Genomic DNA, 23516 nt, shown 5'->3' with positions numbered 1-23516 from the left:
AAGTCAAAAGATCACAGGAGCCAAATTGAACAGATCCAAAGTGGTCCAAATTAAGACAATTTGAGAATCAAAAACAATAATGGTAATGCATAATAACGCATTGAAGTAAAAAAAGGAAGCTACGAGTTCATAGAATCTAAGACTGGCGAGGGAAGTGCTATAATAAAAACGCAGAGGGAAGCTCTAAATAAAAAGCCCTGCCTAGAGAATAATGCACTTCCACTGGTGAAAACTAGTTCCTCATCCTCTCAGATCCTGGCAGTGTATTCAGATATTCTGGTGGCTTGCAGTAGCATGTGGAGAAGAAGAGCCAGAGAAGGAAGTAGGAGGAGCAGCAGGGAGGAAAGAAAAGAAAGAGAGAAACCAGGAAAAGTTTAAGAACTGTGCAGTGGGGAGAGAGGCAGCTGGACTCACTTACGTAGCAGTTTATGTCTATGGTTCCATTTACATATGATAACTGAAGTCCCATTGAAGTCAGTGTTTGAATAGCTGAAGGTATAGGGTTAAAGGGGAGTCCAACTATAACTAAGGTATTAGTTTGCTGATAGACTTATTTCTATGTATTTAAGGGTTTTCTTCTTATTCTTTCAATTTTTTGGTTGTTCTATGACTGTATCTAGGAAAGACTTAGGGAGTGGTAGCTTTATTTTGGATCCCTGGTGGTGCAGATGTTAAGAGTTCAGCTGCGAAACAGGTTGGCACTTCAGGTCCACCAGCTGCTCCTTGGAAACCCCTCGAGGCAGTTCTATTCCATCCTATAGGGTAGTTATGAGTCAGAATTGACTCGACAGAAACATGTTTGTTTTTTTTTTATTTTAGATTTATTTCTAGAAGGCAAAAACATGGTGAATTTTCCTCAAACAATTTTACTGAGTGTCTATCATGCAAATTTCAATAAAAGCTTCTCAATTTAATTTAAAAATAATTATTATATTCCGTCATGCATGAATCAATTCCCTAAAGCGCTGTTTTTTCAAACTCCTCTGCTATCTACATGCATCACAATCACCAGATAGCTTGGTAAAAAGTAAAGATTCCAGGCACAAGGGTTGGTCTTTATTTCCCTGCAGCAACAAAGGAAAAAGGAGAGTTAGGAATAAGAGGACAAAATTCTGTCTTAGGTATCTAGTGCTGCCATAACAGAAATACCACAAGTGGATGGCTTTAGCAAAGAGAAGTAAATTCTCTCACAGTCTAGCAGGTTACAAGTCCCAATTCAGGGTGTCAGCTCCAGGAGGTGGCTTTCATTCTCTGTCATAGCGGGAGGAAGATTCCTTGTCCTCAACATTCCCCTGGACTAGGAGCTTCTCAGACAAGATGACAATGTGTCCAAAGGACACGTTCTATACCCAGTGCTGCTTTGTTGGTGGTATGAAGTCCTTTCTATACCCAGTGCTGCTTTGTTGGCGGTATGAAGTCCCCAACTCTCTGCTTGCTTCCCTTTCCTTATATCTCTTGAAAGATAAAAGGTGGTGGAGACCACACCCCAGGGTAACTCCCTTTACCTTTGGTCAGGGAGGTGACCCGAATAAGGGTGGTGTTATAATCCCACCCTAATCCTCTCAACATAAAATTACAATCACAAAATAGAGGACAACCACACAATACTGGGAATCATGCCCTAATCAAGTTGATACACACATTTTTGGGGGGACACAATTCAACCCATGGCACCATGGTATACCATCATACACCCATCAGAACGGGTAAAACGTAAAACACAGAAAATGAAGTAGAGAAAATATATTTCCTTTGGTGTTTTAGTATTGGAATAGAGAAAATATATTTTTTAGGGTTTTAGTATAGCTGTATAATCTGTGATTAATTTCTAGTTTTTGAAACTTAATTACTTCTTCTGAAGTTTGTCTCATGATTGTTCCTTTAAAGAAAAATAAGGTAATCAATTTTTAGTTGCTGATTAGGCTATGTTCCTCTCCCAAGGAAAAAAATACCCAGAACCGAGGTAGGTGAACAAAGCTTACATCATCTTGTGATAGAAACCAGGGAGCCATGAAGAGACTTGCAGGGCTCCAGGATGGCATGAAGAAACTTGCAGGACTTCAATAATAGATCACTTTATCATCGTGTCTACCTCAAAGAAAAACCAACATTCCTGAAAACCTCTAAAACCTGGCCTTCCCCCTATAAAAACCCTACAGTTAGTAGTCTAGGTTTAGACAGAATTTGAGAGAAATTTAACCCTCTCTTTCTCTCGTATGTGGGTGTTCAATAAAGCTCTCTTGCTGCTTACTTCCCCTGGTCTCAGTTTTGGCTTTGCAGCAGCTGGCTCGAATCCACGATTTACAGTAAAAAAAAAAAAAAAACACCAAATGCTGACAAGAATGTAGATCAATGTATCTCTTGTTCATGTTGAGGCAGTAAAATAGTACAACCATTCTGGAGAACTCCAAAACCCAGTGATTCCAATAATAGGAACATACCCGAAAGAAATGAATCCACATATCCACAAAAAGACTTGTACAAGAATTTTCATACCAGCTTTAGTCACAGTAGCCAAAACTAGAAATGACCCAATTGTTCATCAACTGTCTCTTGTTCACACATTGAAATTACACTCATCAATTACACCAAAATAACATACACACATGCATGCAGCGATATATCTCAAAAAAATTAGGTTGCGTTAAAAAAAAAGGCAACCACAAAAAAATATAGTCATTTACGTAAATTTCAAGAGTCGAAACTAGTCTATGGAGATAGAAAACAGAATGGTGATTGCCTAAGAGGGAGTGAGGTAGGGATTGGCTGGAAAAGTGTTCAAAGGATCTTTGTGAGTTGATGGAAACCTTCTGTAACTTGATCGAGGTGATGGTTATGTTTGTCAAAATCCATCGGACTGTGTACATAAGATGTGTGCATTTTATGTAGCTCCTACCTATCCATAATAATGCTGAATGTAAAAGGATTAATGCACCAATAAAGAGACAGTGAGTTGCAGAAAGGATTAAAAAATAACATGAGTCTGTATGCTGCCTACAAGAGAAATACCTTAGACTTAGAGACACAAACAAAAATTCAAAGGATGGAAAAGAAGTATCAACCAAACGACAATCAAAAGAGAGCAGGTGTGGCAGTATTAATTCCTGACAAAATAGACTTTAAAGTTAAATCTACCACAAAGAATGAGGACGGACACTATATAATGATTAAAGGGACAATATACCAGGAAAATATAACCATATTAAATATTTATGCACCCAACGACAGGGCTGCAAGATACATAAAAAAAAAACTCTAAGAGCATTGAAAAGTGAGATAGACAGCTCCAGAGCTATAGTAGGAGTCTTCAAAACGCCACTCTCGGTGAAGGACAGAACATCCAGAAAGAAGCTCAATAAAGACACAGAAGATTTAAATGCCACAATCAACCGATTTCACCTCATCGACATATACAGATCACTCCAATGAAGAGCAGCCAAATATACTTTTCTTTCTAGTGCACATGGAACATTATCTAGAATACGCCACATATTAGGTCATAAAGCAAGCCTTAGCAGAGTCCAAAATATCGAAATATTACCAAGCATCTTCTCTGACCATAAGGCCATAAAAGTAGAAATCAATAACAGAAAAAGCAAGGAAAAGAAATCAAACACTTGCAAAGTGAACAACACCCTGCTCATAGACGACTGGCTTATAGAAGATGTTCAGGATGGAATAAAGAAATTCATAGAATCAAATGAGAATGAAAACACTTCCTACCAGAAGGGTTTTCATTCTCATTTGATTCTATGAATTCCTACCTGTGGGACACAGCAAAAGCAGTGCTCAGAGGCCAATTTATATCAATAAAGGCACACATACAAGAAGAAGAAAGGGCCAAAATCAAAGAATTATCCCTACAACTTGAACAAATAGAAAGAAAGAAACAAAAGAAACCCTCAGGCACAAGAAGAAAGCAAATAATAAAAATTACAGCAGAATTACGTGAAATAGACAACAGAAAAATAATCGAAAGAGTTAACAAGACCAAAAGCTGGTTCTCTGAAAAAATTAACAAAACTGATAAACCATTGGCCAAACTAAAAAATAAAAACAGGAGAGGAAGCAAATAACCTGAAGAAGACATGAGATGGGCAATATTACAATAGACCCAACTGAAATTAAAAGAATCATATCAAAGTATTAAAAAAAATTGTACTCTAACAAATTTGAAAACCTAGGAGAGATGGATGAATTACTGGAAACATACTACCTATCTATACTAATACAAACAGAGTTAGAACAACTAAATAAACCCATAACAAAAGAAGAGATTGAAAAGGTAATTAAACAAAACTCCCAAGGAGTAAAAGCCCTGGCCTGAACGGCTTCACTGCAGAGTTTTACCAAACTTTCAGAGAAGACTTAACACCACTACTACTCAAGGTATCTCAGAGCATAAAGAAGGAAGATATACTGCCAAACTCATTCTATGGAGCCAGCATATCCTTGATACCAAAACCAAGCAAAGACACACACACACACACAAAAATTACACACCTATATCCCTCATGAGCTTAGATGCAAAAATCCTCAACAAAATTCTAGCCAACAGAATTGAGCAACATTTTAGAAAAATAATTCACCATGACCAAGTGAGATTCATACAAGGTGTGCAGGGATGGCTCAACATAAGAGAAAAAATTAATGTAATCCGTCATACAAATAAAACAAAAGACAAGAACCACATGGTCTTATCAATTAATGCAGATGCATTTGACAAAGTCCAACACCCATTCATGATACAAACTCTCAGAAAAATAGGAATAAAAGAAAACTTCCTCAACATAATAAAGAACATTTATACAAAGCCAACACCGAACATCACCCTAAATGGAGAGAGTATGTAGCATTCCCCTTGAGACTGGGAACCAGACAAAGATACCCTTTATCACCAGTCTTATTCAACAGTGTGCTCGAGGTCCTAGCCAGAGCAATTAGGTTAGCTAAAGAAATAAACGGCATCCAGATTGGTAAGGAAGAAGAAAAAGTATCATCTCTATTTGCAGACGGCATGATCTTATACACAGAGAACCTTAAAGAATCCTCAAGAAAACTGCTGAAGCTAAGAGTTCAGCAGATTGTCAGGATAGAAGATAAACATACAAGAATCCATTGGATTCCTCTACACCAACAAAAAGAACATCCAAGAAGAAATCACCAAATCAATACCATTTAAATTAGCCCCCAAGAGGATTAAATGCTCAGGAATAAATCGTACCAGAGACATAAAAGACCTATACCAAGAAAAGTACTAGACGCTACAGCAAGATGAAAAGACATCTACGTAAGTGGAAAAATATACCATGCTCATGGATAGGAAGGCTTAACATTGTACAAATGTCTCTTCTACCAAAAGCAATGTATACACACAATGCAATTCCCATCCAAATTCCAATGAAGTTTTTTAACGAGATGGAGAAGCAAATCACCAGCTTCACATGGAAGGGAAAGAGGCCCCGGATAAGTAAAGCATTACTGAAAAAAAAAAAAAGAACAAAGTGAGAGGCCTTACTCTACCTGATTTTAGAAACTATTTTACCGCTGCAATAGTCAAAACAGCCTGCTACTGGTACAACAACAGATACATAGACCAATGGAACAGAATCGAGATTCCAAACAGAAATTCAAGCACATAGGAGAACCTGATATTTGACAACGGCCCAAAATCAGTAAAATGGGGGAAAAGACAGTCTCTTTAACAAATGGTGCTGGCATAACTGGATATCCATCTGCAAAAAAAACTGAAACAAGACCCATCCTTACACCACACAGAAAAACTAACTACAAATGCATCAAAGACATAAATGTAAAATCTACAACGATAAAGATCATGGAAGAATAGAATAGGGACAGCACTAGGAGTCCTAATACGCACCATAAACAGTATACAAAACATTACTAACAATGCACAAACACCAAAAGAGAAATTAGATAACTGCAAGCTCCTAAAAATCAAACACCTATGCTCATATAAAGACTTCAACAAAGGTGTAAAAAGATTACCTAAAGATTGGGAAAAAGTTTTTAGCTATGACATTCCCAATCATCATCTGATCTCTAAAATCTACATGATACTGCAAAAATTCAACTACAAAAAGACAAAGAACTCTATTAAGAAATGGCAAATGATATGAACAGGCACATCACTAAAGAAGACACTCAGGTAGCTAACAGATACATGAGGAAATGCTCAGGATCATTACCCGTTAGAGAAATGCAAATCAAACCTGCAATGAGATTTCATCTCACTGTAACAAGGCTGGCATTAATCCAAAAAACACAAAATAATGAATGTTGGAGTGGTTGTGGAGAGACTGGAACACTTATACACTGCTGGTGGGAATGGAAAATGATACAACCACGTAGGAAATCCTTTTGGTGCTCCCCCAAAATGCTAGAAATAGAACTACTGTACGATCCAGCAATCCTACTCCTTGAAATATAGCCTAGAGAAATAAGACCCTTTATATGAACAGATATATGCACACCCATGTTCATCGCAGCACTGTTTACAATAGCAAAAAGATGGAAGCAACCAAGGTGCCCATCAACAGATGAATGGATAAATAAATTATGGTATATTCACACAATGGAATACTATGCATTTGTAAGAACAACGATGAATCTGTGAAACATTTCATAACATGGAGGAATCTGGAAGGCATTATGCTGAGTGAAAGTATTCAGTTGCAAAGGGAAAAATATTGTATGAGACCACTGTTAAAAGGAACTCAAGAAAAAGTTTAAACAGAAGATATTCTTTGATGCTTACGAGAGCGTGGAGGGACAGGGGTATTCGCTAATTAGATAGTAGACAGGAACTATTTTAGGTGAAAGAAAAGACGCTACACAATATAGGAGAGGTCAGCACAACAAGATTAATCCAAAAGCAAAGAAGTTTCTAAATAAACTGAATGCTTCAAAGGCCAGAGTAGCAGGGGAGGGGGTTTGGGGACCACGGTTTCAGAGGACATCTAGGTGAATTGGCATAATAAAATCTATTAAGAAAACGTTCTGCATCCACCTTGGAGAGTGGTGTTTGGGGTCTTAAATGCTAAAACAGGGCCATCAAAAATGCATCAATCGGTCTCAACCAACCTATTGCAAAGGAGAATGAAGATCACCAAAGACACAAGGTAATTAAGAGCCCCAGAGACAGAAAGGGCCACATAAACCAGAGACTAAATCAGCCTGAGACCAGAAGAACTAGACGGTGCCCGGTTATAAACCATGACTGCCCTGACAGGGAACAGAGCAGAGAACCCCTGAGTGGGCAGGATAGCAGTGGCATTTAGACATCAAATTCACATAAAAAGGCCAAACTTAATGGTCTGACTGAGACTAGAAGGACCCCGGGGGTCATGGTCTCCAGACCTTCTTTTAGCCCAAGACAGGAACCATTCCTAAAGCCAACTCTTCAGTAAGGGATTGGATTAGATTATAGAATAGAAGAAGATACTGGTGAGGACTGAGCTTCTTGGATCAAGTAGACACATGAGACTATGTGTGCAGCTCCTGTCTGGATGGGAGATGAGAGGGCAGAGGGGGTCAGAAGCTGGCCGAATGGACACGAAAATAGAGAGTGGAAAGGAGTGTGCTGTCTCATTAGATGGAGAGCAACTAGGAGGATATAGCAAGAAGTCTATGAATTTTTGTATGAGAGACTGACTTGAATTGGTAAACTTTTACTTAAAACACAATAAAAAATTAAAAAAAAAAAGCACCCTTTTGAAAGAAGCCTCTCCCATTTATCTGATCCTTCCCCCCACTAATCCAGCCCTTGAGCTGGCTTCAGTGGTGGCCGATTTCTCTGGGCCTGAAATAGGTCCTGCTGTGCACCAGGAACCATTCTCCTGGCATTGGTGAAGGAACAAATTAACAAATGAAGGGCAACCAATCTGCCAGATCCCCTAACCTGGGAACTCAGGGCAGAAGCAGCTCCTATTCAGGCACAAGCAGTGTATGGACTTTGAATGCCTTTTCCCCACTGGATGGACCTGTGTGGGCCCATTTCAGCAGCTTAGGCCCTTTTTGGCATAGTGCAACAGTGTACGTGCCTGAGGTCTGACTTCAACTGTTTCAGCTATGGGGCAGAAAGGCTGAATATTGACATTTGACACCAGCCTGCCTATTAAGCAGGGTCCTCACCTACCCATAACAGGGGGCCTAACGATTGGTGGCTCCACCCACAGCACCTAGCCACCCATGACAGGGGCCCAAGAATAAGTGCTGCCTGCTAATCCTTACAGCCAAAAGGAGTGGGTCCCCATTGTCCAGCTGCAGAACCCACCCACCTGTGAGCTCTAGGGCACAGGGACTCCTTTTCCTCACACACACTTGGGGGACAGTTGTCAGCCCCTGCCTTGCTCAGAGTATGTCCCCCTGCTGCAACCAGATAGCTGTACCTACACCAATCGCCCCTGCTCCTCTAAGACTGTAGGTGAGAGCCTGCACCAACTACTTGGACACCTCAGCTGAATCCATACAAGAAAAAAAGTGAATGGACTCCTAGGCTTATATACCCTGCAACAGCTCTAGCCATCTGGTAACAGGATGTTAGAGCTTCAAAGGCACCAACAATCAAGCTAGCTCACTTGAGCAGCCTATTTGGGCATATGAAAACAAAACAAAGCAAGAAGATAAGACACAGTAAGCTAACATAAAATAAATTAAGACAATAACTTATACATGACTCAGAAAAAATAGTCCAAATCAAATCACATAAAGAAGGAGAACATGTTCGCTTCAACAAGCTCCCAAAACAAAGAATCAATGAATCTTCTGGACAAAGATATATTCCTAGAATTACCAGAGGTAGAATACAAAAGATTAATATACAGAACTCTTCAAGAAATCAGGGAGGAGAGCACGCAAAATGCAGAAGAAACCAAGGATCCCACAGATAATCTGCTCAGGGAAATTAAGGTTACTGAAGAGCATAATGACATATTTAACAGGCTGCAAGAATCCGTACTGAGACAGCAATCAGAAAGTCAGAACATTAACAATAAAATTCTGGAATTAAACAACTCAATAGAAAATCAGAGGAGTAGAATTGAAGAAATGAAGATCAGAATTAGTGATATCAAAGATAAAACTCTTGGCACCAATACATTCGATGAAAAATCAGATAAAACTGATGGGCGGACTCACAGCCGGGAAAGATATGCTTTCTTGTCAACTAGAATTTGTTTCAGGATCTTCAGGTTGTGAAAACACAGGATTTTTTTTAATCAACATTAAGAAGATCATCAAAAATGGTCAAGAAAAGAGAGAGTGGAAGGAGGGAGCAGGCTGTCTCATGGGAGGGAGAGTAATTGGGAATATGTAGCAAGGCGTATATAAGTTTTCATGTGAGAGACTGACTTGATTTCTAAAGTTTCACTTAAAGCACAATAAAAAATATTAAAAAAAAAAAAAAAAAAGAGCATCAGCCGTGGAATTCTCTCTTCTTCTAGTGTTAGGGATTAAATTGTGTCTCCAGAAGGGAAAGATCACACTCCTAACCACTGTACCTGTGAATGTGACCTGTTTCGGGGTAATAGAGTTTTTTTTTTTTTAACTTTTATTGAGCTTCAAGTGAACGTTTACAAATCAAGTCAGACTGTCACATGTAAGTTCATATACATCTTACTCCGTACTCTCACTTGCTCTCCCCCTAATGAGTCAGCCCTTCCAGTCTCTCCTTTCCTGACAATTTTGCCAGCTTCCAACTCTGTCTATCCTCCCATCCTCCCTCCACACAGCAGATGCCAACACAGTCTCAAGTGTCCACCTGATATAATTAGCTCACTCTTCATCAGCATCTCTCTCCTACCCACTGTCCAGTCCCTTTCATGTCTGATGAGTTGTCTTTGGGGATGGTTCCTGTCCTGTGCCAACAGAAGGTTTGGGGACCATGACCGCCGGGATTCCTCTAGTCTCAGTCAGACCATTAAGTATGGTCTTTTTATGAGAATTTGGGGTCTGCATCCCACTGATCTCCTGCTCCCTCAGGGGTTCTCTGTTGTGCTCCCTGTCAGGGCAATCATCGATTGTGGCCAGGCACCAACTAGTTCTTCTGGCCTCAGGATGATGTAGGTCTCTGGTTCATGTGGCCCTTTCTGCCTCTTGGGCTCTTAGTGGTCGTCTGACCTTGGTGTTCTTCATTCTCCTTTGCTCCAGGTGGGTGGAGACCAATTGATGCATCTTAGATGGCCGCTTGTTAGCATTTAAGACCCCAGACGCCACATTTCAAAGTGGAATGCAGAATGTTTTCATAATAGAATTATTTTGCCAATTGACTTAGAAGTCCCCTTAAACCATGGTCCCCAAACCCCCACCCTTGCTCCGCTGACCTTTGAAGCATTCATTTTATCCCAGAAACTTCTTTGCTTTTGGTCCAGTCCAATTGAGCTGACCTTCCATGTATTGAGTGTTATCCTTCCCTTCACCTAAAGCAGTTCTTAGCTACTAAATAATCAGTAAAAAATCCTCTCCCTCCCTCCCTCCCTCCCCCCCTCGTAACCACAAAAGTATGTGTTCTTCTCAGTTTATACTATTTCTCAAGATCTTATAATAGTGGTCTTATACAATATTTGTCCTTTTGCCTCTGACTAATTTCGCTCAGCATAATGCCTTCCAGGTTCCTCCATGTTATGAAATGTTTCACAGATTTGTCACTGTTCTTTATCGATGCGTAGTATTCCATTGTGTGAATGTACCACAATTTATTTACCCATTCATCGGTTGATGGACACCTTGGTTGCTTCCAGCTTTTTGCTATTGTAAACAGAGCTGCAATAAACATGGGTGTGCATATATCTGTTTGTGTGAAGGCTCTTGTTTCTCTAGGGTATATTCCAAGGAGTGGGATTTCTGGGCTGTATGGTAGTTCTATTTCTAACTGTTTAAGATAACACCAGATAGATTTCCAAAGTGGTTGTACCATTTGATATTCCCACCAGCAGTGTATAAGAGTTCCAATCTCTCCGCAGCCTCTCCAACATTTATTATTTTGTGTTTTTTGGATTAATGCCAGCCTTGTTGGAGTGAGATGGAATCTCATCGTGGTTTTAATTTGCATTTCTCTAATGGCTAATGATCGAGAGCATTTTCTCATGTATCTGTTAGCTGCCTGAATATCTTCTTCAGTGAAGTGTGTGTTCATATCCTTTGCCCACTTCTTGATTGGGTTGTTTGTCTTTTTGTGGTTGAGTTTTGACAGAATCATATAGATTTTAGAGATGAGGCGCTGGTCGGAGATGTCATAGCTGAAAATTCTTTCCCAGTCTGTAGGTGGTCTTTTTACTCTTTTGGTGAAGTCTTTAGATGAGCATAGGTGTTTAATTTTTAGGAGCTCCCAGTTATCTGGTTTCTCTTCATCATTTTTGGTAATGTTTTATATTCTCTTTATGCCTTGTATTAGGGCTCCTAACGTTGTCCCTATTTTTTCTTCCGTGATCTTTATCGTTTTAGTCTTTATGTTTAGGTCTTTGATCCACTTGGAGTTAGTTTTTGCGCTTGGTGTGAGGTATGGGTCCTGTTTCATTTTTTTGCAAATGGATATCCAGTTATGCCAGCACCATTGTTAAAAAGACTATCTTTTCCCCAATTAACTGACACTGGGCCTTTGTCAAATATCAGCTGCTCATATGTGGATGGATTTATATCTGGATTCTCAATTCTGTTCCACTGGTCGGGGTAATAGAGTTTTTTGTTGAAGATAAATCCACTGTGGGTGGATTCAATTTTGACTCACAGTGGCCCTGTAGGATGGAGTAGAGGCCAAATGCCACATCTTTCTCCTGCTCTTTGAAGACAGTATCAGTTAAGAAATACCAGAGAAGGGTGGGTCCTAGTCCTAATACTTTCTGAGTGCTGTTTCATAAAAGAGAAGTGATGTGCAGAGGGGGTCAGGCACCAGAAGTAGACAACATGTGAGACTCCCTCACAGACCAATGAATGTCAACAGATACTGGGGGACTACTGATAAGGATGGTTCTTCCTGCCTCAGCCACACCACTGCCCCACACCACTCAACTCCTAGAAATTTCACTGAGGTGGAAGGAGCCTGAATTTTGTGGGATTTGTTTCCCAACTCCTAACACACAAGTTTTCTACCAATAAGTCCAGAGTCATTGGCACTTCGTCCTTACTATGTCCAATCAGGGTAGGGTCATCAATGCAATGGATCAGTATGATAGCCTGAGGAATGGAAATGCAATCAAAGTCCCTGAGGTCTAAAATAAGACATAGGGCTGGAGAGCTGACATATCACTGAGGTAGGAGAGTGGAGGTGTATAGCTGGCCTTTCCAGCTGAAGAAAAGCTGCTTCTGGTGTTTCTTCAAAACTGAAAATAGGAAAACAACATTGGTCAGACCAATAGCTGGATACCAGGTACCAGGAGATACATTAATTTGCTCAAGCAATGAAACCACAAGTGGAATGGCAGCTACAGTTAGATTCACCACTTGGTTGAGTTTATGTAATCCACTGTCATTCGACAAGATCCATCTGTTTTTTGCACAGGCCCAATAGGCAAGTAGAACAGGGATTGAGGGGAATCACTACCCCTGCATTCCTGACGCCCTTGATGCTGGCAGTACTCTCTGCAATTCCTCCAAGAATGCGGTACTGTTTCTGGTTTACTATTTTCCTAGATAGGGGCAGGTCTATTGGCCTCGTCTTGGCTTTTCGTACCCTGAGAGCCCCTATTCCTCTTGTCACATATCCAGTGTGGGGGTTCTGGGAGTTGCTGAGTAAATCTCTTCTGATTATGCATTTTGGAACTGGGGAAATCTCTACAGGATGCGTTTACGGACACACCAGACCCACTGTGAGACGAATCTGAGCTAAGAGTGCAATAAGAATCTTACCTTCATATGCCCCTACTCTGACTGGTGGGCCTCAGTGATGTTTTGGGTCTCCTGGAATTAGCGTGCGTTTAGACCCAGTATCCAGTAATGCCAGAAAATTCTGATTATTTCCTTTCCCCAGTGAACAGTCACTTTCATAAAATCCTGTAGATCACTTTGGGGAAGGCTGGGAGAAATTTCACAGTATAAAACTTTGGTAGCGTAGGTGCTCTTTACTCAAGGGGACCTGCCTTCCCCTTCATTCAAGGGGTTGTGGATCGGTAAACTAGCTCTAGGCTGGGAATTGATTGAGAGGCTGCAGCTCTCTGTTCTGGTGATTCAAGATAGATTACTGTTCACTTGACCTTGAATTCTTCCACTTGTAGAGATCAAGTAAACATTTAGGAGGTTTCTTGTCTATTTCACGCCTAGGACACTTGACTCATTAGCCAACACCGTAATTTCATACAAGTCAGACTATTCTGATTAATGCTTTGTCTCTGCTGTCCATTGTAGTAAACACTAACAACTCCCACCTTGTCTTTGTCAATTTAGTCCTGCCACTTGGCCCCTAACACCACGGGGTCTAATCAGCCCCATTGGAGTTAGGTGTTTTAATTCAGTTAGGGCAGTCCGCACTGTCCACGCTTACTCACATAAATGGGCAATCACAGCAGTCTTCAAGAATACTGCGACCCCCTTAGCAAATTTGTTTCTCACAGTTGTGGTAAATGGTGTGTCCTCTGGCACTCCATGTGTGGGCTTATGGGTCTAACCCGATAAATACACTTTAACTTGCCAATTTCCCTAAGCCTTTGAATACCTTCTTCTACAGTATACCAGGCAGGTCTTGTACTTCAACTTAATTTACTGTTGGCCACCAAGCAATCCATACTTCACCAACCAACCAAATAATCTATTAGATCTTTTCCTAACCTCTTGAGCAGAAACACTGAATGAAGAATCTGTGCTTAGTGGGCCCATATTAATAAACTCTGGCTCACCCATCTTTATGTTCCTTGCACCATTATCCCTCATCCTTAATAGCCATTCTCACACATATTCCCCAGGTTTCTGTTTGTACATATTAGGAAAGTCAAGCAGTTCCTTTGGAGTGTGGCGTGCCTCCTCCTCGGTCACACTTTTCATTTCACCTTTTGGGACTTAAGTCTAGATATAGACCTAGAAGAAAAATGGGTAGTGGGGGTGAGTCTTGGGAATATTCAGAAATGTCTTGAAAGGCATGTGCCTAAGCTGAGGCCTCAGGCAAGGCACCAGGTGCCGCCTCAGGTGATATCTCAAACACTCTTCAGACACATTTGTGTTAATCTTCTCAGATGAGGTGGAAGGTATAACCATTATACTGGAGGGCAGTGGCTTTGCTGAAACCCTGGTGCCATAGTTGTTAAGAGCTGGTGGCTAACCAAAAGACCAGTAGTTCAAATCTACCAGAAGCTTCTTGGAAACCCTATGGGGTAGTTCTATTCTGTTGTATGGGGTCACTAGGAGTCAGAATCACCCTACTAGCCGGAAATGTTTTTTTTGTTTGTTTGTTTTATTTGTTTTGGTGGCTTAGCAAAAAAAGATGGAGTAATCTCTTCAGATGGGAGAAAGAGTGCTGATTCTCCTGACAGCAGTGATTCAACAGAATTTAGAGCCTCAGTGTCCCCAGCTGCCTGATTATCTGCCCATATGTTCCCATTTCAAGTTTCGGGGTCTCATTTCTCCTCACTCAATGGCCTCGCTTTAACTTCATACACCATTCGAGGTTGGGAAGTCAATTACATTGTTATTCACACACTGTTACAATAAGACTCTGCGTTAGATTTTCACCAATATCAGCTCTGTTACTACAAGAAATAAGGCTTTCTTTCAGGGCACAAGTTGCAACTTTGAGGTATTTTATGAGGTGCTTGTATGTGACTCTGAAGCCCTGAGCTCATCTCTCTCACCACTTTGTCTAATGAAAGTAGGACCAACCAACCAGCTTCCTTATTTCCTGACTAAATTGTGGAAAATTTCCAAACATGTGATCACCCAAAGATTCCCTTCTCACCAATACTTGATCTATTTCTGATGATATTTGGCATGTTAAAATTGCCACATCTTGCCATGGATTAGCAGCACCCTTTTTACACTGGAGGTAGAGTCGTCAGCACTTTTAGGACTAGTCAAACTTGAGAACCATTTGAGAAAACTCATCCTTATGATTCTGTTTCTCTGGAACCACTCTCAGTACCAAGTGTCTTGGGCCAGGTTCTCAAGAGAAGCAAAACTAGTGGAGCGTATGTACGAATGTGTATGTGTGTTCATGTGTGTATGTACGCATGTACATATACCTATGTATATGTATACATAGAGAGAGAGCTTTATGTCAAGTAAATTGCTCACATGGTTGTAGAGCAAACAAGTCCCAAGTCCATGGGTCAGACATCAGGTTGGAGACTTCTCCCTTCTCACGTACCTGCAGGGGCCGAGGAATCCAAGTTTGACAGGAAAAGAATCAGGCTGCTGGCTAAAGTTCAAAGAAATAGAGGTCAGATGATAACCAGTTGGACACAGGATGCAAAGCAATCGACTAAGCTTTCCCAAAGCTTCTATACATATATTGGATTCAAGCCACACTCCCCAGGAAAATTCCCTTACAACTGATTGGCTGATCATATGAGATCACATCATGCAGGATGACTACATCACTATATAACTGCCAAACCAGTGAGAATCTTGGCCCAGCCAAGCTGACACACAACGTTAACCACCACATGTTACAAGCCCAGTGATTACCTTAATAATTTTCCCAACTGGTAGCTAAAACAGCCTATAAATAATTTCATCTACTCCTCTAAAAAGTGTTAAGTCCTGTTTAAATATACATTTATCTACTCTACTTTTGCTTCCTAGGAAGGTAAATCTCATGACAGTCGAAGTCAAATAGATGTTCATATTCTAAATTTGCCTCATTCTGGTTTCACTGATGATCAACCCTGATGACAAGCCTTCTGAAATATTTTTTATTATGAAAATGAGCTAATAACACACCTAGGTGTTTATAGTATTATGGTGTAAATTCCAAATATTCTAGTGTTAAATGATATTTAATAAGAGGTCATTTTACTCAGGTAACTTTGGTGGGAGAATACCATTTAGCTAAAGGCCTGAGACAATTTCTTTCTGACTGTATAAACAGGTTCTTCCTTGAGGGGATCTACCTCTTTTTTGTTCGAAGAGTCTGTGCTTGTGAATTTGTTGAGGGTCTGAGGGTCTGAGGCTGTCTATTACTGTGATTCAAGTCAGATAATGTTCACCAGACCTAGGGTGTTTCTGCTTATACAAATCAAGTAAGTTGCCCATCTATTGCATTTCTAGAGACACTGACCAAGGAGTTCATGCCAAAGAGGTTTGATGGACAGACCATTCTGATTACTGCTTCAGCTGTGTATTCAATGTAGGAAGTAAGGTCACCTTGTCTTTTAGGCTTAAATATTGTGACATGGCCCTTCCAATGCCGTCTTGCTATCATCCCCCTTCATTTCAATGATCCCAGTTCCATGGTAGCAGTTCCCACTGTCCTTCATAAATTAGCCACCACAGAGTTCTTTGAGAATGTGAAAATAGTTCTGTAGGATCTATTTCTCACAGCCTTGTTGAAGGTAGTGTCTTCTGGACCTTTCCAGGGGATAAAAGTAGGGGCGAAAGACCATGTCTGTGGAGTATACAATTAATTTTTACTCAAAGGATTTGGACTTTTCCCCTGGTTTCTGAGAGGTAATCTCTAAACACCTGAGATTTTCCCAGTGACTAGAGTCTTTGCAATTTCTGGAGGGGCTCCAGGTCACACCTGAGAGTTTATGCTGAAGCGGCAAGGAGGGCCTCATTGACAGGACAAAGAGGAAAAGTCCCTAAGAGGCTGGTTTAGAGGGATATTGCCAAAGGGTTTTGAGATATCAGCAAGTTACTCTGAAATGGGGTAGCAAATACATATATATGGAGGCATGGACAAAGCAAATGTGGAAAATGTTCATTGGTAAATGGACATGAAGAATACATAAAGACACTACTCTTTCAACTTTTTTATGTTTATAATTGTTTTGAAAAGGAAGATTGGGAGCTCTTGTACCAGGTTTTACTTTGTTCTCTTGAGATGAACATTCTGAAAGATGAGGACCACAGGAGCGGTGATGTTTCCTAGTGGCCCAGAGTAGGATACAGCTGTTGGGGGCTCCAAGCCGCTGAAGAGCTGCTCATCGCCTCTCACCTCTCCAAGCCTGGGCCATGCTGGGGACTCTTCTGCATCGAACAGTGCTAAAGAAGATTCCTGCGGAGGGGAGATGTCGCAAAACAGCTTTCCCTGACCGGGAATCGAACCCGGGCCGCAGCGGTGAAAGCGCCGAATCCTAGCCACTAGACCACCAGGGAACTCCCAGAGACCTCTTATCTCCGGCCTCCAGACCGTACATCTCTTTGCACCCAACTCGGGGAAGCCTGGACGCCTACCGTCCTGGATGCTGCCCTCTCCTTCAGCGATCCTCCCCCAAGGCCCTTTCCGCCTCGCTTTATCCAAAACGCAAGACAGCCTGCCACACGCCGAGCACTGTCAGGTCTTCCCAAGTTTCGGAGCGAGGCGGCTCTGCCCTGCCGCACCTTAGACCTGACCTAGAGATGCGCCTTTGCGCGCGGCAGCGTGTGGAGAGACGGTGGCCGGGTCCAGCGCAAGGGACAAGCCTGCAGGGAGGAAGCGCCCAGGGTGGGAAGGAGGCCGAGCACGAGCCCCCAAGAACTCCAATATCAAAAAGGGCTCAGACGGATGCCGAAACAGAGGCAGCCTGGATGAATAACTCTTGGAACCAGGGCCCCGGGACCCCGAATTGAACTCCGGATTTTCCCCCTAAAGTCCTCTGCCCCTGCCACTTCCCCATCTTTGTTGATGGCCACTCCATCCTTCCCCGTGCTCAGGCAAAAAACTGCGAGTTCTCCTTGGCGATGGTCTTTTCCTCAGACCCCACATCTAATTACTCAGGGATTTACGTGTTCTCTTTGGTGGTATAACGAAGAGTCGGTAGCTCGAATTCACCAGCCGCTCCGTGGAAACCCTATGGGGCTGTTCCACTGTGCTAGCTGTGAGTCGTAATAGACTCGACTGCAACGGATCTTTTGGCTTTTGTCCGTCAAATGTGGACGTGGATCGACGCAGTCCCTCCCTTTCCTGAGCTCTGAATTTGCACCGACGACTTTCCTGATAAAGGCGGGAGGTCAATTTAAGGCGTAGCCCTCGGCTCGCTCAGACCTTAGGGTTCGAGACCCTTAATTTCCGGGCGTGGGGTTCTGCTGCATTTGCCCCTTTGCTTTGGCTCTGTCTCTCAAAATCAGCCTGTTTCTGGCCTGTCTTGAAGAGTTGCGGACATGCCTGGGACCCCTCCGCTCCTCTCCTCTCTCCAGGTTAAGAAACCAACCCCCTTCGGGTTCCTCCTGCAGAGAAGCTTCCGAAGGCGCTGTTTTTCCTGTCTTGAAGTGCGCGCGCCCAGGTGTGCAGTTTGTGAGGGCGTAGGCGGTGAGTTTGTGGTTCTCCAGTAGCCTTCTCTTCTCTCCCCTCTATGTAAGAGATGGACAACCGCCCTCTTTGTCCAATTCAGGAGGGATCCCAAAGGGTCGAGACCCGACAGAAAGGCGGTGAACCCTCTCCTCTGGGTGGGCGGGAAGGCGGGAGATTGATCCAGAAGGGAAGGGGAAATGCACGGTATGAAATTTCCTGAACTAAAGCTTCTGGGAAGTCAGCCTCCTCTGGAACAGGGTCGCAGGTCCCTGAAGAGCTTAAGGTAGTCCAGTTGTGTCCCCGTCTCCACTCTGAGCCAAAAAACAAAGTCGAGGACCGAGTCCTGGTTTCCAGTGAGCAAGGAATCTGCGCCCTCCCCAGGGTGGGGGAGCACTTGAACTTCGGGTGTGAAGGCAGAGCGGTAACCTCAGCACCTAGAGCAGCAACTGCAGGAGAAAAGGGCACATTCTTGCCCACCAATTTTTTTTTTAACTTGATTTCTAAAGGGAACCCTATGGAGAATAACATTAAAGCCTGTGAGCTACAGAAACTCTTTGCCCATTGGCGGTTGCCCTGAGGCGAAGGTGAAAAACCTGCGCAAACCACCTCCGTTAACTTTCGCACTCCATGATCTGTTGAGCAGAAAAATAAAGAAGGCAAACGAAGATGAGTTTCCAGTATTGAAATAAAACTTCCCTTGAAAAAGAATCTCCAAGAGTGAGGAGGAAGAAATCAAGCGATTGTGAATTCTGCATGAGCTTCCCCTGGGTCCTGCGGTTTATACTCGGCTTCTTGGTCCGGTGTCCAAAGGAATCCAGTGCAGGCCTTCAAGGCTGGCTTGGTATGTGTTGGTTGTTCGATATTTTCAAAGAGCCAAATGTCCTAAGACACATGTTTTAGCCTTTGCTAAAAAATAAGGCACGGCTAAAACATGAAGGCGTGATTAAAGTAGTGGACTGAAATCCAGTCGCGCAGTGGAGAGGTGCTGAGGCAAAAGGGCTTGAGAGGAGAGAGCGCAGGTCAGGCCCCAGGGAGAGTACGCGGCAGGGCCTGCAGGGAGGGTTCTACTGTTCCTGGGTGGACGGGAAGTCTGGATCATTTTGAGTGTGTGTGATAAAATAGGAAACAAAACACGTGCCATTTCAACCGCTTTATGTGCACAATTTAATGACAGTGCTTAGGTTCACCATGTTGTGGAACCATCACCACTATCCGTTCCGAAGTTTTTCATCACCCTTAACAGAAATCCAGCGCCCCTTAAGCAGTCATTCCTGCCTTTTCCCTCCCACCTGCCCCTGGTAACCATTAGTAAACTTTGGCCTCTATGCATTTGCTGTTCTAGAGATTCCAAGTAGGTGGGATCATATAATATTTGTCCTTTTTCGTCTGGCTTATTTCATTCAGCATAATTTTTCTAGGTTCATCCATGTCTTAACATATATCAGGATCTCCTTTCTCTTTATGGCTGAATAATATTCCACTGTATGGATATACCACATTCTGTTTATCCACTCCTCTGTTGATGGACACTTGGGTTGTTTACACCTTTTGGCTCTTGTGGATAATGCTGCAATGAGCATTGGTGTACAAGGATCTGTTTGCCTTTCTGCTTTCAATTCTTTGGGGGTATATACCTAGTAATGGAGGTGTTGGGTCATTTGGGAATTCTATGGTTAACTTTTTTGAGGAACCATCAAACGAATTTCCACAGAGGCTGAACCATTTTACAATCCCACCAGCAATGGGTGAGGGTTCCAATTTTCCACATCCTCAGCAATGCTTGTTTTCTGGTTTATGCCAAAAGGTTGAGCACTCGACTACTAACTGAAAGGTTTGTGGTTGGAACCCACGCAGAGGTGCCTCGGAAGGCAAGTCTGGCGATCTGCTCCTGAAAGATCCAAAACTCCAAGCCATTGCCATCTAGTCAATTCTGACTCATAGCGACCCTACAGGACAGAGTAGAGCTGCCCCATAGGCTTTCCGAGGCTGTGATCTTTACAGAAGCAGGCCGCCACATCTCTCTCCCACAGAGGGGCTGGTGGATTCAAACTGCTGACCTTTCAGTTAGCAGCCGAGCGCTTTAGCCAGTGCACCACCAAGTCACAGCCTTCAGAACCCTATGGAGCAGTTAGTTCTGCACTGCACTCATGAGATGGTCATGAGTCCTAATCAACTCCATGGCAACTAACACCAAGTGGGGGGATGAATAAGGAGTAATGACATTGAACATCTTTTCATGGAAACACGGATCATTTGTCTGGAACATCAGCGCCCTTAAAGGGGCCACCGAGGCGCTGGTCCGAAGCCCCAGGGTGAGAGCCTTCACAGCTCCTGGGCTGTGGGGAGCTGGAGAGCCCGAGAGGAGCTTAGTTCTGGAAATGGGAGCTCTAGCGAACTTTGGGCTCCTGAACCTCGGTGGAGCACCCCACCCCACTCCCCCTCTCGAAGTCCTAGCTTCCGGGATAAAAAAAAAAAAAAAATTCCGGGATAGGTGCAGAAAACTACTTTAAGGTCTAAGGGAAGCCACAGGCTCCTTTGCCTGAAGGGATTGTTGGTGTTTTCCCCGAGGGCTTTTTCCAGCTGCTGGCAGTGGAATTTCAAATGTAGTTGAATTTCGGATGTTGCAAGCCAAAGTACTTGGAGACTGCAGGGCTTACGATTTTCCTGGACAAATTCGTAGGCTAGCTCAGTCACGTGGTTTCCGTAGGGTAGTGGTTCTCACGTTCGGCTCAGGCGGGAAGGGTCCCTGTTTAGAAGGCGGGCTAAAACAGGTTTCTTTTCCTGAAGGGTTAAGCGTTTGCCAATAGCCTTTAAGGAGAAAAAAAAAACAAAAAAATGACAGGAAGACTTCATTACTGAGTACCTAAGCCAGACCTCATTTCTCTGCGTTAAGTCAGATGGGAGACCAGGACACAATTCTCATCTGGTTCTTGGGAGGCGGGGCACCAAACTAGACATGCTTTATGTGAGTTTTAGTTCCAGAGAGTTGTAAAGGTTCTCTTTGTTCTCTTCTATCACCTGAACTTTCTCCACAGGCTGACACTGAAGAAGAAAACGGCCTCAGGAAGCACCGAGGGAACCCTTCAGGCAAAGGAGACTGAGACTCCCGATATGCCCTGGCTTAGGGTCCCTCGCCTACCCTGGAAACAAGGACCATGGGGCCCCACACGCTGGATTTGACATCTCACATCAAAAGCAAACTGAAGTGGCAGGAACAAGAGAAAGAGATAAGAAAGGCGTTAAAGCTAAGTCTTGAGAGAAATGACCAGTCAAGGCAAATGCAGTGAGCCTTGGTTCGCTTGGTGCTTACCGAGGCCCTTTCCAGGACTTTGCTGCTGCCAGTCCAATTTCGAAATGGGACTGAATTTGGTACATTGAAAGTCACAAAAGGTCAAGAAGGCCACCATAGAGTTTTCATGGATGTTCCTTAGATCGTGTGATTCTCAGTGTTTCCGTAGTGTAGTGGTTATCACGTTCGCCTCACACGCGAAAGGTCCCCGGTTCAAAACCGGGCGGAAACAGTTGCTTGTTTTACTCCTCAGAGCCCATTGCTACTTTTCCCCATTGCTTTAGATCTTTTTTTTTTTTAGATCTAGAATCAAACACGAGTCCCGGAAAGTCCCAGAGGGAAATGCACAAACTGTGATGACCCGTAGGAAGGTGCAATACCGCCAGAAGTACTGCAAGGTTTTTGTCACTTTATATGAACCTAAATCCTAGGGTTCGTCTATGGAAATGGATCCTAAGGGAGTAGAAGCAGGGCGGAAGGAATGTAGTGATGGATACGGCCAGGTTTACTGATTGATACAGGTGCACTAGGTAGAAATTCTGGAGCCACTGTATTAGTTTGAGCAGCTGTCGGCAAGTCTACATTGTTCACTTGAACCACTTCACTGAATACGTGCACCCAGAGGAGGCCTACAGTAAATGAACTTGAAATGGCACAACGTCTTTGATACATTTCTTGTAGTGGAAAATATCTAAAGCCTCAGGGGGATTAGAAAGCTACAGTAAATTGACCGTGTAAGACATGGTCATTCGCCCACATCTATAGCCCCAGGTATTATCAGGAAGACATAACCTTCAACAAGTCTGTGAGAAATAGACTTATGGGAACTGTCCTTGCATCCTCCAAGCATTCTGTGGTGGCGATTTTATGAAAGACGGTGGGAACCGCTGCCATTTCCTGGGATTTCTGAAATTAATGGGAGTGTAAGTCAGGGTTGCTAACGACACAGAACGAGCGAGTATAGGTAGCTAGATAGCTAAAGGTGAGTACAACTTTTTTTGTATTCATAAATCCATAGACCCAACTTGATTTCCAAAATATATATTTAAAAAAAAGGGTTAAATAAATAATACCAAAACCAAACCTGTTGCTGTCGAGTCGATTCCGACTCATAGCGACCCTATAGGACACAGTAGAACTGCCACACAGGGTTTCCAAGGAGCGCCGGGTGGATTCAAACTGCCGACCTTTTGGTTATCAGCCGTAGCACTTAACCACTACAACACCAGGGTTTCAATAAATAATAGTAGAAGTAAACAAAGTGGAAAAAAAAAACTTGTCAAAAGCAACTCCGATGATTCCTCTCTTTCAATCATTACTGAGTTCTCAGTTTCCAAGCAAAGAGGATAGAAGGCTAACTGATGTTGCTCTCTGCCTTTATATAGTAAGATATAAGCAGTAGAAGCTCTGGGGACATCCTAACACATATAAAACCTAAGGAACGTCCCTGGGTGGGCTCGAACCACCAACCTTTCGGTTAACAGCCGAACGCGCTAACCGATTGCGCCACAGAGGCCACAGGTAACCTCTTTCTTTTCAACAACGAGTGAACTCCTGTGAAGCGCTAGGTGGTGCCAGAAGCTTTCTGCCGAGCCATTTGCGCAAAGCCTCGGAAAACCCGACAAGTTGGGGCGACAAATCCTGTTGTTCGTCGCGTTGAAAGCAGTGCGTTTGGGTGAGTCTGCAGCTAGGAGGGTAGCCAAAACGGCCTTCGCCCCTCCTTGCTCCTTGTCCGCCTCAGATGCCAGCGACCCCCGGAGACCCCCGGGTCTGCAACCCCAGTCTGAGCCCAGTGGGGTCCACGACAGGGTTGCTCTGCCTTTGCCCGACCGCCCGCCCGCGCCGTGGACGTCC

At 43.1% G+C, this 23516-nt stretch overlaps 3 non-coding genes across 3 annotated transcripts; 1 reads left to right on the top strand and 2 right to left on the bottom strand.

Annotated features, from left to right (window-relative positions):
* Nucleotides 1–17187: 17187 nt before the first annotated feature.
* On the bottom strand, nt 17188–17259 carry TRNAE-UUC (transfer RNA glutamic acid (anticodon UUC)). The gene has a single exon. It is a non-coding gene; the product is annotated as a tRNA-Glu (tRNA).
* A 4562-nt stretch (nt 17260–21821) lies between these two features.
* On the top strand, nt 21822–21894 carry TRNAV-CAC (transfer RNA valine (anticodon CAC)). The gene has a single exon. It is a non-coding gene; the product is annotated as a tRNA-Val (tRNA).
* Nucleotides 21895–23104: 1210 nt separating this feature from the next.
* TRNAN-GUU (transfer RNA asparagine (anticodon GUU)) lies at nt 23105–23178 on the bottom strand. Its single transcript has one exon. It is a non-coding gene; the product is annotated as a tRNA-Asn (tRNA).
* Nucleotides 23179–23516: the final 338 nt, after the last annotated feature.

Source organism: Loxodonta africana, chromosome 3, assembly GCF_030014295.1.
Source record: "Loxodonta africana isolate mLoxAfr1 chromosome 3, mLoxAfr1.hap2, whole genome shotgun sequence".
Lineage (NCBI taxonomy): Eukaryota > Metazoa > Chordata > Mammalia > Proboscidea > Elephantidae > Loxodonta > Loxodonta africana.
This window is presented reverse-complemented; position numbering and strand designations above follow the sequence as displayed.